Source organism: Aotus nancymaae, unplaced genomic scaffold (assembly GCF_030222135.1).
Source record: "Aotus nancymaae isolate 86718 unplaced genomic scaffold, 86718_ANA_hifiasm-v0.15.2.pri h1tg000062l, whole genome shotgun sequence".
Classification (NCBI taxonomy): domain Eukaryota; kingdom Metazoa; phylum Chordata; class Mammalia; order Primates; family Aotidae; genus Aotus; species Aotus nancymaae.
In genome coordinates this window covers 35,930,505-35,948,710 of record NW_026988476.1, presented here as the reverse complement: position 1 = coordinate 35,948,710, position 18,206 = coordinate 35,930,505, and the positions used below count along the sequence as shown (strand labels likewise).

The window sequence follows — 18,206 nt, the reverse complement described above, 5'->3', positions numbered from 1 at the left end:
TCACTTATTTGCTTAGTATAATAAAAATATATTTTTTCAATCTTTTCCTTTCCACATATGAAAATTTTTACAAAATACAATATATATTCATTTTTGCAGCCAGATCCTTTGGAATTCAGATGTAAGGAAGAAAATCATCGGTTATGGTCATACAAGAAAATAACTTTCCATATATTCAAATGTTGTTTTTTGTGATTATTGTTTTTTTTTTTCTTTTCTCCTACTTCCACTAATTGTAAAGCATATCCAATGATCTACAGATTTTCTGTGGATAATGTGCAATAGCTGAGTATTTAGCTGGGAGGAAACTATCATCTATTGATTATTAGGTGTCTCCACATACACCAAGTCATTTTATCTGACATTTGCAACATGAACACTATTATATATGATTTTCTAGGTAAAGAAACTAAAGCCCAATAGGATAAAGTGGACTTCCCGAAGCACATGGAATTCAAATATGAGTTCTTACTGCTTGAGTGCTTTTTCTGCAGTCTGAAGTCTGAATTAAGACACAGATTCTTTGGGTGGTTCTATTTGCTTAATTTGCTAGCCTTATAGGTTTACAGCAGAAAATTACAAAGTCTAGCAGCTACATAATCCCTTTGGAAAGTAACCTTTCATAATCATTTTCTAAGCTTTTTATTGGGAGGACTCAGTTGTCTAAATAATGTGTATTTCCACCCCAACCATACTTCTTTGTGCCAGTTTGGATTCTTAGAGAAAAAAATGTGCCGAAACAAATTAGATCACAAGAGAGTTACTGGGAGAAACACCTAATGTGGATAAAGAAGGAATAAATATAAGGCTAGAAAAGCCTTCAGAATATAATACAGGTCTGGCATCTGTGAAAGAAGAGAGAAAGGAGGGAGAATTGGGCAGGTGGAGCTTCAGACTGAGCGCTTGTCTGAGAAAGCCTTAGCCAGGCTCATGACGAATCCTAGGTAAGGTGATCTATTCGAGGAGACCTGCATGGGACAGAAATGACCTAGCCCTGGTGCCTCTGCTCTACTCGAGTCCTGGCTTCGGTGCTGACACTGCAGCAGAGCTGAAGGTGCCACAGACAGAGGCCACGTGTCAGTATGCCCTGAAGGTGCCACAGACAGAGGTCACGTGTCAGTATGCCCTGTAGCAGGTACTTGCAGTGAGATCTCAGTGGTAAACTTTTAGGCCTGCCAAACTTAGATCTCCCTTCAGTATCCACTGGATTTCTTATCCTCTACACTTCAAAATTTTAATTGCCTATTGCTATGCAATTATATATATTCATCTATAATGTATGCCTAAAACACAAAAAAGTTCTTTAAAATTTTCAAGAAAGGGAGACACTATAATGAAGAGTTGTGTTCTCAGATAATTAAGATTAGTATAAAGATTTTATAAAATTCTTAATTAGCCTTTTTCCTTTAGACAAAATATCCAATGCCGTATTTCCAGACTTTTACACATTTGTTATTGTGTCCATTTCCTTCACAATGATCACATTCTGCTCACTTATGCTGATTTAGAAAGTTTGAAGCTAAAGATACCATTTGAGTGCAGCCCTGAGGATTTTCATCTTTGCTTTAATTTCATTGTTGTTGTTTTTTTTTCTATTAGGGCTACATCCCTTCTCTTTATTATGAGTACTTTAATTTTTAAAATTTCATATTCTTAGAAAATTATGAGTGAAAAGCAATACAATATTCAAAGAATTGTAAAAACACTGGTCTACCAATAAAGGTAATAATTAATACTCAAGTGTAACTGCTGGCTGGCAGTCAGCACCAACATGGGACTCTGAAAATGTTTGTTTAAGAATTGATGAACAAAATGTCTACATTTAGAACATGAAAGAATGGCATTGAGGAATATTTTGAGCACCATTTGTAACTATTTGTCTTATACCTGGCTTCCTCAGAAGCAGAGCCTGAGATGCGATTTTTATGTAAATGATTTATTTAGAGGGTACTCTTGGGCGAAACTTCAGCAGAAGTGAGAAAATTAGGATAGAGGAGGAGAGAGGCTAAGTAAAGGTGTGATTTCAGGTGCTGTCTAGCTTCAGTCTGATACCACAGGTCTTCTGAAACATAAACATTTGTTCTGGCGAGACTGCCTGCCTTGTGCAGCAAGGTGGTAGAGCTTTGTTACCACCACCTTCCACCCACTCACACACTCAGACCGCTGAGTCTTAAGTTCCTGGCTGCCTCAGGGTGAGGCAGATCCAATCACAAAGGGCAAGCTCCTTGAGGAGGGTGCAGATGTGATTGTCAGCAGCAAAACTCATAGTAGCAGTTAATTAATGAGTTGGGGTGGAGGTAGGCGGTGTTGCATCAAGAATGTCTGCTCAACAGTGTTGATCATAGGAGAAAAAGCTTCAGAAAGCTTTCCTATATTGAACTTGACAGTTGTTTGTGGAAACAGGGATATAGTACCATAGTACCATCTCTGTCTGTTATTTTATGTATCCTTTCATTAATTCCTGGGCACTGAATTTCCTGTTCCTCCAGTATGAATGAATTTTATTTGTCTCTTTCGGCCAGTTATCCAGAGTTACAGTATTTTCATTCACTTTGCATTACACACACACACACACACACACAAACACACAAACACACACACACGTATATCTGGGTCAAGTGAACATGAACACTAGTTCCATCCATGAAACTGTTTGGTTAACTGAAATTACTACTACAAGAGTTTCTTGCTCTAAGTTACAGAGAGCAAGAAAAACAGTGTTAAGTTATTAAGTTTGGATCAAGTACTATTTTCAGTATCATTTTATGTTTCCCGGAAGAATCATGTAAATTCACAACATTCGCATGTGCACTTGGCTCAGCCACCAAGGGAGATATCTTCTAGTGAAGCATTTACCCAGCATAGGGATCAAGGCAAGAGAAGAAAACTAAAAGCCCAAAGGGTTGATACATTCTGACTGAATTTTCCTTTTCACATGAAGAGAACAAAAATGGTGGAATTAATGGCTTTGGTCATAGGTTAAAAGTGAATCTGTCACGCCTGTAATCCCAGCACTTTGGGAGGCTGAGGCAGGTGGATCACGAGGTCATGAGATCGAGACCATCCTGGTCAACATGGTGAAACCCCGTCTCTACTAAAAATACAAAAAATTAGCTGGGCGTGGTGGCGCGTGCCTGTAATCCCAGGGAGGCTGAGGCAGGAGAATTGCCTGAACCTAGGAGGCAGAGGTTGCGGTGAGCCAAGATCACGCCATTGCACTCCAGCCTGGGTAACAAGAGCGAAACTCCATCTCAAAAAAAAAAAAAAAAAAAGTGAATCTGTTGGATAACACAGTGTCATTGAATTAGCAATTCTTTCTGTTTCCTTCCTTTTAACATTTGAGATTTAAAAGGTCTATAAGAAAACCTCATTAAATGAATTTTAACCAGAAAACTTCAATTTTAATTCTCCCAAAATGGCATATTCTGGCACTGTCCTTTACATTGAGCTCTTTATGTGAGAAAAAGAGACTAGTTTTAGGACCTAGGCAGTGATAAAGTAAATTGATCTATTACCTGCCCCCTGAGGAAATTCCTACAGGGTTGTCTTGCTCTGGACTGCCTAAGTGTCTCATTTGTACCTAAAAACAAGAAGTGTCATTTTTCCCCTATTCAAGATGTCACAAGCCCAATTTTCTTTTGCTAAGGATCACAGTTATTAGTCTCTGAAGGTGCTAGCACTTGAGACCAAGCCTGAGGTGATTAAAATGCCTTAGCACTTTGAGGATCAGTGCCCTTCCATCACTTCTGGTCTCCAGCTGCTTCCCTGTCTGACTCTCCTTCTGTGTCTCATTATGATCCATCATTATCCATTTTAAGGTCTGTATAAGTCATGTGAATCAAGAAAAATTGAGAACCTTTGTGAAATACATTTCTATAGACATGCACCACTAGTAAAGATACGGAAACACTGACCCAATCCCATTATGTCTCCAATTTTATAAATATGCTTATTTTGTCTTTCAGATACCGTCTGTTCTCCCTCACTAATGTGCTCTTTCTCTCTCTCATGCGTGCATGCACAAATGCACACATACATACCGGCACACCATCCACTGGCCTAGGTGAGCCATAAAGATCTCTTGCCAGCTGAGGTTTTTGTTTTACTGGCCTTACAACCCTAACACTAGGAAGGTAATGCAGCACCCAGCCATTAGCTGTATTTGTGTAAAATATAGCTTTCTGACATTACTGCAACATATGCTGTCTCTGTTGAATGCAAAGAGGTTTATTCCACAGTTTCACTAGGTTTACTCTCCACTTTTTCACTAGGGAGACAATAATCTCATGGCTCCCCAGCATTTCTATGAAGCTTCAAATCAGAAACACCCCAAAATGGGACTCATGAATATCTCATCCAAGCAGAATATACCTGGATTTTGTATTTTCTTCACTCTGAATTCTTAGTGGAGAGTGAGATAGGGGATACAAAAAGAAAGAACTGAAAACTATAGGCTTGTGAAGTCTTTCCTCCTTTTCTGGTGGATTTGAGTTATTTAACTCCATCTTTTTAGGGTAGTCCGCACTGCAGGTAAGTAACTCATTCATCACCTTAGTGCAAGTGAGAATTTGAATTCACTGGGCTTAATTCTGCAACTGGTGATGAGAATTGTAGCCTTGTGAGTGGATACAAACCAGACACTAAAGAGCCTTGTATATTTAGTTTTAAAAGTACCCCACAAAAGAGTCAGAGAGGTGTGGTCATAAAAGGCTGCAGGGAGGCGGCTTCATCTGGATGTGTTGAGAAGAGTCCTCGAAGGCTGTTTTTATGACTACCACCAACACATGCAGTCCTACACAGATGAGTTTTAAGACCAACTCCCGAGAAGAAGTGCCTTTTAGAAGAAATCCTCTTGCCGCTCCCTTGTTCTTCACTGTCATGAGACATGTGAACTTACATTCACATATTCTTCAAGCCACCAGCATAAGGGGACTGACATCTGTCTTAACAAGAAACATACAGAATCTCCCACATGAGATGCTCTTTATAAAAAGCTCAAAGGAAGATAGTCATAACAGGAAACCAATAGTTATAGAAACAGAAAGAAAACCTGTCTTGGTAGGTGTATCTGTGACCAGAATGACTCAGTGTTAAGAGTAAAGGTTAATAACTAAGGCTTATAACAAACTGATGAATAAAGATTTTAGCCAAGCCCAACTGGCTGAGACACTAAATGAATACATACGTAAAAACAAAAAAATAAAAAGGTATTGCACCTATTGTACGTGGGCTTTTTTTCCTCAGAAAGTAAATGACGTTTTAAAATGGCTACTAGTATAAGCCACACTGTGATATCTATGATAGAAAGGAATATTTCATACATATGGAAGCCCAGAGAAGAAATGCTTCCCACTCTGCTTCCGAGGAGGTGCCAGGATGTCACTAGAAAAAAAACCAGCACTGCACTTGGTCTACAAACCATTAATCCATTGTTTATACCTCAAGTATCCACAGTTTTATAATCAGCAGCACAGTTAACAGAAACAGAAATGGACAGGGAATGGGGTAGACGTGGTTAAGTTTCGGAAACAGAAAATGGTGAATGTAAATGTCTGAAGATAGAACTTCTGTTCTTGCTACCTGGAAGATAGCAACCTGAAAGAGAAACTGAAACTTAACAATCCGCTTTTATGCCAGTAATCCCTGTGCTCTTTGGAACTGTCTCCACTTCATAAACAGAGCATAAAATAACATCTACTGCATTTTTTTTTTTACTTATCACTTGCAGCAATTCAGAAATCAAATATTAAAATATGAAAGTCACATGGTTTTCTAATGCATTTACCTCATGTAGAGGATTTAAATAATCAGAAATAATTGAGACCAAGCCTGAGGTGATTAAAATGCCTAATCCATTTCTCCAATCTAGCACTCTGACTCAGCAGTTCCATTCATTCCCCCTCCCTTTCTACTTCTAAATCAAAAAGCACACATACACACGTACAAATCCGTTTTTACCTTGAATAAGGTAAACAGTAATCATCACCCACCATTATTACAGAAGATTAGAGATACCATTAAGGGACATAAGCTGCACTGTACTTGTATTCATCAAGCACCATTTATGTGAAGAAAATTTAGATGGGTAATTCTGCAACCTGGAAATTATGAAGAATAAGCTTACTGAAACAGAGCCACAAAGCAGGTAGAAAAGCCTGTTTTCATGATTACCGTTAAACAGAGGGTTCTATGTGGAGAGATAGGAGGTCTGAGCCCTGGAAGTACCGGCCATTTTAAAGCTCTGCTGTTTCCTGCTTCCTCTGTGTGCACTGAAAGTACAGTGCATGGCCCTGAATCCATCTACCTTCCCTTTTCAAGGATTGGTATCTGCCATGCCAGGAAGCATATAGAATCTCCTACATAAGGCTGGGTGGTGGCTCACACCTGTAATCCCAGCACTTTGGGAGGCCAAAGTGGGCAGATCATGAAGTCAAGAGATTCAGACCATCCTGGCCAAGATGGTGGAACCCCATCTCTACTAAAAATACAAAAATTAGCTGGGTGTGGTGGTGCGCACTTGTAGTCCCAGCTACTCAGGAGGCTGAGGCAGGAGAATTGCTTGAACCTGGGAGGTGGAGGTTGCAGTGAGGTGAGATCACATCACTGCACTCCAGCCTGGTGACAGAAGGAGACTCCATCTCAAAAAAAAAAAAAAAAAAAAAAAAAAAAAAAAATCTCCTATATGTGTTAAAGGGATGCTTAAATCTAAATGTCCTCTTCATGGCTATTAGATGGTATTTGGGGTCCTTGCTTTGTCCTTTCTTTTGCTTATTACTGATTCAACTATATTTACCTGCTGAATTAGTACTTTTTGATATTCAATCCCCACACATACAACCTTAAGCATGATAGTCAAAAAATTTTTTAAAGCAAGCAACATTGTGGAGATATTGATAGAAACTGTTGACTGCATTAGCAAGTCATGGAGGAGTCAACGTGCTTAACTGCATAGATTTGGTGGTTAAAGCTGTGGGAAAGGGCGATATTTCCATGGGAAAAATTAGGAAGAGACAAAAGATAATGATTGAGTGAAGAACCTTGAGAATGCTTACATTTGTGGCATGAAAACAAAAAGGAGGTAGCAAAATTGCAGAGAAGAAATGCTCAGAGGTTAGGAAACAAAACTGTATTTGGCCCTTTATTGGGCATACAGTTTTGTTTCTTAGCCTTTGGGCATTTCTTCTCTGCAATTTTGCTATCTCCTTTTTGATGCATTCATTTGCTCTTTCATTCATTTAACAAAAGATTTCGAGCTCATAAAATGCCAATTTTTTGTGTAAGTGCCAGGTGTACAAAAGCGAGACAAGTCACACACTGCTACCCTCATGGAACTCAAGCAGTTGAGTAGGGGGGACAGACATTAATACCATAATCTGAGAAATACCATAATCCAATGTAAAATTGGAGCTGTGACAAGGGCTCTGAAGGAAAGGAATGCTGTTCTCTAAGTGTTTAACGGGGTGAGTGACTTGGTCAGGGAGTCCACAGAAGGCTCTCTGGCAAAGTGACAACTAACACATGAAGGTAAAATGGAAGTTGATGAAACCAAGAAGAGGGAAATGTGCAGCGGGGCTTCGTGTATTCTAGGGCCAGTGGGGAGAAAGGGATTGTAAATGCATCTAAGAAACACTGGTGTGGCTGCAGCTCAAGAAGCAAAAGTAAGACTCACAGCTACTCGGGAGGCTGAGGCAGGAGAATTGCCTGAACCCAGGAGGCGGAGGTTGCGGTGAGCCGAGATCGCGCCATTGCACTCCAGCCTGGGTAACAAGAGTGAAACTCCGTCTCAAAAAAAAAAAAAAAAAGACTCACGGATAGGAGGCTGAAGCAGTGAGAAAAGGCCGGGATTTTGGCCGAGTGTGCTGCCTTAGGGATGGTGTTCTTCCTCTTTTTTTTTTTTTTTTTTGAGACAGAGTCTCAGTCTTTCACTTAGGCTGGTGTGCAGTGGCACAATCTCAGCTCACTGCAACTTCTGCCTCCTGGGTTCAAGCAGTTCTCTTGCCTTAGCCTCCAGAGTAGCTGGGATTACAGGAATGTACCACCACACCCAGCTAATTTTTGTATTTTTAGTAGAGACAGAGTCTCACCATGTTGACCAGGCTGCTCTCAAATTCCTGACCTCATGATCTGCCCGCCTCAGCCTCCCAAAGTGCTGAGATTACAGACTTGAGCCACTGCACCGGGCCTAGTGTTCCTCATTTTAAGAGCAAAGAGAAGGCATTGATGGGTTTTATGTGTGGGTGATATAATCAGTTCTGTATTTTGAAAAGAGAACTCTGTTAATGTGTAGGGAAGAAAAAGGATGGTTCGGGGAAATAGTGGGTGTAAGATGATGAATTAAGAGCCATTCCTGCAGGGCTTACTTTTGCTTCCTAATCTATGATCATACCAATTTTTCCTAGGTTCCTTTATGATTCCGTTTTCCCATTGGCCATAGTGTATGTGCAGTCCCTCTGCATGTCATGGTATAAGGTAATAAAAGCTAGGATTAGATGCATAGCAGTGCATATGAGCAGAGGAAAGTGGATGCAGAGATTTTATAGGAGTTAACAGAATTGGCCATGAAAAATATATAGGTCCACTTGAGTGCCATGCCACTGGTCAGGGGAAGGAAGAGTTTTGGAAATAGGGTACCTGCACTGATGCCCAATATGGAATAAATTAAAAAAGGAAACTTTGAATTGGATTTATTAAGATGCTACTAATGATTTTGATAATAATTTTAGTGAATTGGTGGTTGTGGAAGCCAGATTACAAGAGTTTAAAGAAAAATAAGTTAGAAGCAATGTGTATAGTCTTCTCCTAACATATTCACTCATTTAACACAATTTTATTAAATTTCTATTATGAAGTAGACACCATGCTACATGTAGTAGGTGAATGGATATGCCATGATTTCCATCCTGTAATTTATTAGCCTTAAAAAAGTGGTCAAGAACTCTCACTATAATTGCAAGGTTATTTCTGCCCATAATCCTGTGAGGTAAATATTTTAGGCTGTTTTATACAGTTATGAAGAGTAAGAGAGGGTAAATAATTTGCCTAACATCACTCAGCTAGTCAGTCTGAAACTGAGATCTGAACTCAAGCAAACAAAAAGCTTTGCCTTGTTGGAACCCAGTAAAAGAGACAGGAGCAACAGATCTGTCGCTTACCTGGTGATGGCTCCGACAGGATTATGGGTGGAAACTTAAAAGGGTATCAAGGGTCCAGGCACACGTGCTGGCTGTGGGACAATCAGGATTTGTCAAAAGACTTTTAGAGTCAGCATACAGAAGCTTGAAGGGGTTGCAGGGTCAGAAGATTTGGACTTTTTTTTTTTTTAGTAACGGAAGAGATTTGTAAAGTTAAGGAGCTTGGCAAAGTCAAGTTGTATAGAGCACAGGTTCTGAAATTAAATAAATATGACTCGCAATACCAGTGATGTAGCATATTAGCGGCATAACCTTGTCCAAGTTACTTATGCTCCTAGAATCTCAGGTTTTTGTTGTGTAAAATGAATTAGAAATGGTATTTCACAGCTCTGATGTGATGTTTGGTAATTTTGAGGGATGTTGAAATAAGAACACATACATAAATTGCTTAGCCCATAACATGTACTCAGTAAATCTTAGTTTTTCTCCCTCTCTCTCTTTAATTTTTATTAGTTTTTGCTCCCTAGTTTCCCAATATGTTTTAAAGCAAAGATAAGAAATAAGAGATGATTTTAAAGAAAAGGTTGGTGAATTTAGAGAAGTCAGGAGAGGGTAAATTATGGGACAAAAAGGAATTTGCTTAGTAGAGGTGAAGAGCAATTTTTTCTCTGATGTAGGAATACTCAGTGAAGGTCTAGAAAACATTTGAGAAGTAGACTCCTGATACATGTTCTATGCCTCTCCCTTCATTTCTCCTTCCCATGTGCCAGCCAGCAAGATGTATGGTGTATAAGAAAGCAGAATTGTTAATGTGGCTCTGGTTGTAGACCTAACTAATTTCTTTTATAGAAACAGTTGTTCATGACAGACGAAAGCCTATTCACTGAAGAATCAAGCAACTGACAAAATCGATTTGTATTTTAGCTTAGTGTTTATATTATGTGAATTTGTGAATTTAAAAGGAGGTTAAGGAATTACAGTTGTATAAAATATCTAAATTTTCAGGTAAACTTATCTTTCTTCAGTTACCTACTTGTATTTTTTTGTTTTTGTTTTTGTTAAGAAATTATGGCTCTAAGTAAAACCAAGCAGGAAAGCTAAGATCAGAAAAAAAGACACTGAGAAAAGAGGAAAATCTGGAGCTACCTGTCCTGCGACCACCACCATTTTCTGGTCAATGTGACCCGTATGCTCCTGTTATTGAACATGGAATATAGGGGCTGACTTAATCTTGGGCCCAGAGTGATTCTTCAAACAAAGTTGAAAAATGATAAGTTGAACCATTGTAAGTCATGAATCTTCTGTACATGGAACCAAGGCCCTCATTTTCTCCATGAGCCCCAAAGATGTGGGGAAATGAGACATGACTTGTCTCATTTCCAAGATATCATTAGGGAAAGGGAGTAGAAAACTCACCATGAAGTTTTTATTTCTTATATAAATTTACTTTATTTTAATTTTTCCACAGTTTTGTGGTTTTTTTTTTTTTTTTTTTGCTTGTTTTTGGTGTCCTCATTTAATGAAAGAAAAAAAAAAACACTAAAATTCCATTTTCTTCTTTAAACTACAATTATGCTCCATTATCTGGCTTAAGTAAAATTATCATTTTTTTTTTTTTGCAGATTTTGGTCAAAAATACTCATGCTAAAGTAAAATATAGGTCTTCAAGCTACTTTTCTAAACTACCTTGAAGCAGTTAAACCCATCAATCTAGTTCCCATATCATAGGCTGCAACTGAAGGTGTCAATTATAACTGAGACTTAATTGAAAGTTCTAGCACAGGGACAGACTGTAAAGTGAATACTCTGCCTTCCAGCACCCCTGTATACTCTGCCTTCACCACTCCTTCCCTTTTAGGTCCATGGCTCTGAGAAAACAGTGTCTGCACTCTTCCCTTTACCAACCATGCCCTTGACAAAACAGTGTTACTGAGAATTTGGAAACACGAAAACCTGTCCAATACCAAATATCATTACCTGACTCCAAAATATAGGCCATGAAAGAGGGAAACATAAAACTATGTTTTTAAAGGAGAAAACAAGACTATTATTTGATCTTTGGAAAAGGTGGATTTCTCGACTTTGAAGCAAAAACAATAATTTTATTTGGAATAGCCTGACCAATTCAAAGTATGTTTGAAATATACTTGAAATCTAAAACTTATACCAAAATGAAAAAAATTGTAAAACTGAAGTTAAAATATTTGTATTAAGTACAGCAGACTAAAAGTGGTCTTTGTGTGAAGTGGTATTGAAATATAGAAACAAAACAAATAACAAAGAATTGTTTCACCATATAGGTAATGATCAACATGTGTGGAAGAAGCATTCACACTAGACGAAACACAAATAAAAAACAAACGTGGATGCTCCTTAAATTAGGATGGGTTTCCTGATAACACTGCATGTGAGTCAAAAATGTATTTAATACCCCAGAAAGCCAGGACAAAGTTGAAAATCATAAGTTGAACCATTTTAAGTCAGGAATCTTCTGTACATGGGGGAATATTTTCATGTTTCTACATAGTAAGAAAATAGAAATAATGCTGACAAAGCTTTGGTATGCCTTTTAACTTATACACGACTCTGTTAACTGATACAACTGATTTGTAAAATAACGCGTCATAAATATATTCATATCCTTTGACCCAGTAGTCTCTCCCCTGGGATTTTATTATAAAGCAATAATTCAACATACACAAAGTCTAAATGAATAAAAATATTTGTTGTAGTGATATATAAATGAAACAAACAAAACACCAAAACCCACGAAAATATTCAACAATTGAAAATGGCTTATGAATTTTATGTAACATTAGCAGGAGATAATTTAGTGAACCTTTAAAATTATGATTTTAAAATGTTACAAAGGCTTTGTAACAACATAGAAACCAATTTTAATAGAAACACTACGTCTCATCACCATATACTATGATTACCTTCTGAGTATGTGATATTCATTCTGAGGAAGGCAGTTTGTAGCTGAATACCTGGGTGGTATTATAGGCTAGCCGAGGAGCAAGGACCGAAAAGATCTGAATATTCTATAGAATCAAGGAAAGAGAACCAGAGTTTGCAGGGGATTCTCAAGTTGCTGACAACTGACAGAGGTTTATGGGTGGAGGCAACACAAAGAAATGCCATGGAAGGGATAAGATTGTCAAGAAGGGATTTCAAATAACATAATTATCTAATATGTATGTTTATTAATAGTTGTTTGCTATTGGTGCATAGCACAAGCCCTCTTCTGTCTTCCTCTCAAAATTGTCAGAATAATTAGTGTGGATATGTTCTTTAGGAGAACTTAAGAGGTAAAACGCAGCAGGCTTAATGAGGAGTGACTAAGACAAGTGGGCTGAAGCTATTTCAGACATAATATTGATAAGGCCTTGGAAATTTTCTAAGTCTTTTCGGGCTTTAGCCTCCTCATTTATAAAATGGAATAGTAATGTCTCTACTTTCAAAGGGTTGCTCTGAGGATTGCCTGAGATAATAAGTGGAAAGCATTTAGAACAGTTTGTCATCAGTAATCATCATAATTATCATCAGGCTTTGGAGCAGAGATGGCTTCTATAGATTCAGAATCTAGGTGGCAGAAGTTGTAATCAGGGCTGTAGGCCTATATAAAATTTATTTCAAAATATTGGTCAATATTTTTGTTGCATCAAATCAACTTTTTTTCTAAGCAGAGAAAGTTAAATTTAGTAGATGTCCTAAGTATTTAGTCTTCACTTAGAGATGTTTAGTAGACGATAATTAAATCGAAGAAATAGGAAAATTAACAAAGTTGAACTTCAAAGAGAAGATGACTTCTTCTTTAGAAAGAAAGAAATACAAAAAAAAAAAAGAGAAGATGAAAAATCACCAAAATTGAAGAAATATTAAATCATGAGAAGTAGTAAGGTAGGAAATATATATTATTTGATCAGAAAAAAGACAGTGACAACAAGCATGAAAGAGAAGGAGTAATATTGTTGTGATACCTAAATTTTAATTTCATTTTAGTGTTTCTGATTATGGATGATACAGCTACCAGAAACATGATCATTCAGAGAGTTGATCTGAGATGCTAAGATGTCAATCTGAATTTTTTCCTGAAATTTAGAAAAAGTTCCTCAAGACACTCTATTAGAGAGACACAAAAGTGATTTTAACTTGAATTTTGGTATTTTTTAAACTTGAAACATAACAGGACTTAAGATAATGGAGGATAAAGGAAATATTATTATAAGGTAAGGTGAATGTGTGATTATGATATAAATGTAATTTTTAAAAGCCTTATATATTTTCTTCTATTTGAAACATATATATATATAATTGTACTTTAAGTTCTGGGTTACATGTACAGATTGTGCAGGATTGTTACATAGGTACATACGTACCATGGTGGTTGGCTGCATCGATCACCCCATCATCTACATTAGGTATTTCTCCTAATGCTATCCCTCCCTTAGCCCTGCACCCTGCACCTCCCAACAGGCCCTGGTGTGTGATGTTCCCCTCCCTGTGTCCATATGTTCTTGTTGTTCAACTCCCACTTCTGAGTGAGAACATGTGATATTTGGTTTTTTGTTCTTGTGTTAGTTTGCTGAGAATGATGGTTTCATCCATGTCCCTGCAAAGGATATGTGCTTATCCTTTTTTATGGCTGCATAATATTCCATGGTGTAGCTGTGCCATGTTTTCTTTATGCAGTCTGTCATTGATGGGCATTTGAGTTGGTTACAAGTCTTTGCTATTGTGAACAGTGCTCAATAAACATACATGTGCATGGGTCTTTATAACAGAATGATATATAATTCTTTGGGTATATACTCAGTAATGGGATTGCTGGGTCAAAGGGTATTTCTGGTTTTTGATCCTTTAGGAATCATTACACAGTCTTTCACAATGGTTGAACTAATTTACACTCCCAATAATAGTGTAAAAGTGTTCCTATTTCTCCACATCCTCTCTGGCATCTGTTGTCACCAGATTTTTTAATGATCGCCATTCTAACTGGCGTGAGATGGTATCTCAATCTGATTTTGAGTTGAGTTTCTCTAGTGACTAGTGATGATGAGCTTTTTTCCATATGTTTGTTGGCTGCATATATGTCTCCTTTTGAGAAGTGTCTGTTCATATCCTTCACCCACTTTTTGATAGGGTTGTTTTTTTTTTTCTGTAAATTTAAGTTCTTTGTAGATTCTTGATATTAGACCTTTGTCAGATAGGTGACTGCAAAATTTTCCCCTATTCTGTAGGTTGCCTGTTAACTCTGACGATGGTTTCTTTTGCTGTGCAGAAGCTCTTTGGTTTAATTAGATCCCATTTGTCTATTTTGGCTTTTGTTGCTAATACTTTTGGTGTTTTAGTCATGAAGTCTTTGCCCATGCCTATGTCCTGAATGGTATTGCCTAGGTTTTCTTCTAGGGTTTTTATGGTTTTAGGTCTTATGTTTAAATCTTTAATCCACCTGGAGTTAATGTTTGTATAAAGTGTAAGGAAGGGATCCAGTTTCAGCTTTCTGCATATGGCTAGCCAGTTTTCCCAACACCATTTATCAAATAGGGAATCCTTTCCCCAGTGCTTGTTTTTGTCAGGTTTGTCAAAAATCAGTGGTTGTAGGTGTGTGATGTTATTTCTGAGGTCTCTGTTCTGTTCCATTGGTCTATACATCTGTTTTGGTACCAGTACCATACTGTTTTGATTACTGTGGCCTTGTGGCATAGTTTGAAGTCAGGTAGCATGATGCCTCCAACTTTGTAAAAGCCTTACATATTTTTACTTTTAAAAATCCTTTTCAAATTCTCTATTATATTTATAAATATTCAAATTAATTCTGTGTAGATATTTAAACTTGAACTTCATGTATACAATTTTTCTGAACAGTATTAATGATCATCAGTTCAAATCTCTGAGCAACTGGTAAATCGGTATTAAGGGCCACCACTGATTCTTTAATTGTGTTGTTGCATATAGGTCTGTTGTGTATCAATGGAAAGAAAATAAGTAGTGCTATAGAGAAAGTACAAGAAATTTAAAATATCCAAAACCTAGCTCGTCTGTAGAATCCTTCCACCCATCTGATGGGAAAATATGTATATGGGCTTTATTCTTCAGCTATGCCCAAATCCCTTCTTTCTCCAAATAATGCTTGAGAACCACTGGGTAAGGAAGCACTGCAGGAAAAGAACACTTTAGCATCAAGTCAAACTTCTCGAGGTTAGCAGTAAGGTACTGACCTCAGATGGAGCCAAATCCCATGTGCGTTCACGATGTTTCTTGTGTTTGATCTTCTTTACAATAAGTCATTTGGCTTCCCAGTATCAAGTAAAGTCAAAAGACATTCTTCACCAGGGTATCTCAGAAACTTTCATACTGGAAATATCCTGTAAAGTAATTCTAATTAGGATAGATGTATAAATTTTTCTAAGTTAAAACAGTGCCCTTGGCAGTTTGAGGTCACACAGCTTTTTTTAAAAAAGCTATCTTTCAATGTACACTCGGAGACTTTTCTTCTCGATATGTCTATCCTCTTACCTTCATCTGTGTTGATATCATCTCTGTCCCTCTCCAAATGTGTCCTGGAAGGAATGGTGTTAAGAACAGCCCATTCATCCAGGATATGAGCATTTCCTCCCTGCCCAGCAGAAGTCTGGACACCCAGGATGAGACTGGCTTAGTGGTTGAGGCCAACTATTTGTTCTTTTCCCTTAAATGCATACACATGTATGCCCTCCCACTACCACCAATACACACACTCAGAATTTTTTTGTAGATGCATTTCTCTTCCTAATGGTATTTGGCAAGAGATCAAAGAAGCTGCAATTCCTACTCCCACCTCCAGATCTAATCCTAGTCCAAGCTCTTTGCATAACTAGGGTTATAGGCATGCAATGCACCCTGGGGCATGAAACTGATTGCTCAACTGGAAATGTATTGAAAAGAAAGAAAAAAGAAATGAGCACGTTAAATGCATTTGGTCTGGGTTTTGTCTCACTGTGTCAAAAGCTCAGAGCCTGCTGGGTTTCCAAAGCTTTGTATAAACTAAATATTACTAGAAACAGTGCATCACAGCAGTCATTGCTCAGTACTTTTTCTCTTTTTATTCAGTAGGGAAAACTTGTCACTCCATGTATCATTTACAACTTGCTGCAGTGATTCCTCAAAGTTAGAAGATATTCTATGCTGTGAATAAAAATACAGGGAGGAAAGAGAGTTCTGTACTATAGGATTTTCATCACGTAGCATTTCTAAGTGAAATGTATCTGACACCAGTAACAGAAAACATGCACTGAAACAAATGCCAAGAAAATCAATAATTGCAAAAAATCACATGGTTAAAAGGCATGTACTTATGTGCTTTTTGTCTTAGTGCTGATTTTTCATTTCATATTTAAGATGTTACAGAAATAACAAAAAAATGTATTCCAAACACTGTAAAACTACACCTCTTAAACAGAAATCAAGTGTGGGGTATCCTCAGTCCTCTGTTACACAGTCGGGAACACAGAAAAAGAAGAGAAAAAAAAATGCCAGGAGACAGTTGTCAAAGAACCAGTTCCTTATATTTGTTATTTTACTCCATGAAAAACCACTGACCATCACTTGGAAACCTATAGACTCTTACAGCACACTCGTAGGATTACCTGTTTTCCAGCCTCAAAAAAAAAAAAAAAAAAAGAAAGAAAGAAAAGAAACACCAATTTAGAAGAGATGGTGGAAGGGAATGAAAGGAAAAAACAGAAGGGTGGGAAGAGAATACTTGAAGCAGGCACTCTGATGAGAAGTCTCAACTGAAGCCTACTTTTCTACGGGGGAAGAGTCTGAAAACTTAAAAGCGAAAGTAGAAGAGCTTCAGGCCCCTTAGTACAGAGGAAAGAAGTTTCACATGCTTCAGGAAACTCTAGAGGTGTCAGTTTATACAGCACAGCAGAATCATTGATGGTCTTCATGTAATGTCATTAGGGGGATGAAAAGTATATTTAGTACATTCTGCTTTAGCAGGTTAGGGGATGTAGAAGAAAGTTTAGTGAGATTTTTTAAATGACATGTTTAAATTTTTTAAGAGATTTTGTACTTGAATTAGTTACATGCAGAGTCCCTTTATATGAAACATTTCCCTCTGTGGCAGTGCCAAGAAAGCAAATAACCTCTGTATATGTTAGTTGCATGAACATGTTATATTCTCTTTAAGGTGAGCAATAACACATCACTGGTCTGCATTTATTTGCCTCTGTTGGTGATAGGTGAGTCTGTGGGTGGGAATGGGAGTCAGCACATCATGGAGTTTTATGTTCCCAGCTAGATAGCCTGGAACTTTGTGTGACCCTGAAAAGTTAATTCCGTCTTGCGGAGAGTCCGTCCTAAGAATTAGCCCTCAATTCCCCTTTAAATCACTCCTGTGTGTTGCCTGTTACGTGCATTTACACTCTTAGAGAGCTGTAGTGGTGGCTCCAATGCTGTGCCTTCCTGTGACTCTAGCTCCATTTCTGAGTGGACTTGTTAAACCTTTAGTAAACTTTATTTCACTTTTGAGACACTGACCAACCCAATCCTAGAAGGAGGTATAGACATCATCCAAGTTTCCCATGACCACACCAAAGGCAGGCATTGTGTGCAGCATGGACACCTTGCCCTTGCCTTCGATTTGAGTTCCTGAGGATTAAAACTGAAACATAAAAATTCCCTCACCAAAAGCATACACAGTTTAGAGACACTAGCAGCCTTCTTGACCACACCAATAATAGCTTCAGAACTTCATGGTCAAACAAATGATCTTCCTGAGGTGGGTAAATCCTAAAGAAAATAATTTTGGTATATATTTCAAACATTTAAAATGTGAGATTAACTGTGATTTTTACAGAAATCCTAATCTACTTAATTATTTTGCTTTCCTAAAAGCTGTGCATATTTTTAAGGAGTATGTAATTTATCACAGCTAACATAATTTTGCATCATATAAATGTGTATATTCCTATGCATATCCAGTTTTTATATACAGTATATATACCATTTATATTCTGTATGTCACATTTGCATTTTGGTTTTAACTCTATTGATTTGTCATATTCCCTAGTGACATAAACAAAT

The 18,206-nt window shown here is 37.6% G+C and overlaps 1 long non-coding RNA gene across 2 annotated transcripts in view; it reads right to left on the bottom strand.

The window, feature by feature from the left end:
- LOC135270436 (uncharacterized) overlaps nt 1-18,206 on the bottom strand; it is a 222,384-nt gene that overhangs the window by 5,926 nt on the left and 198,252 nt on the right. For both annotated transcript variants that reach the window (XR_010338616.1, XR_010338617.1), the window contains exon 2: nt 15,356-15,502. This is a non-coding gene — a long non-coding RNA (uncharacterized LOC135270436). The remainder of the gene's footprint in view (nt 1-15,355; nt 15,503-18,206) is intronic.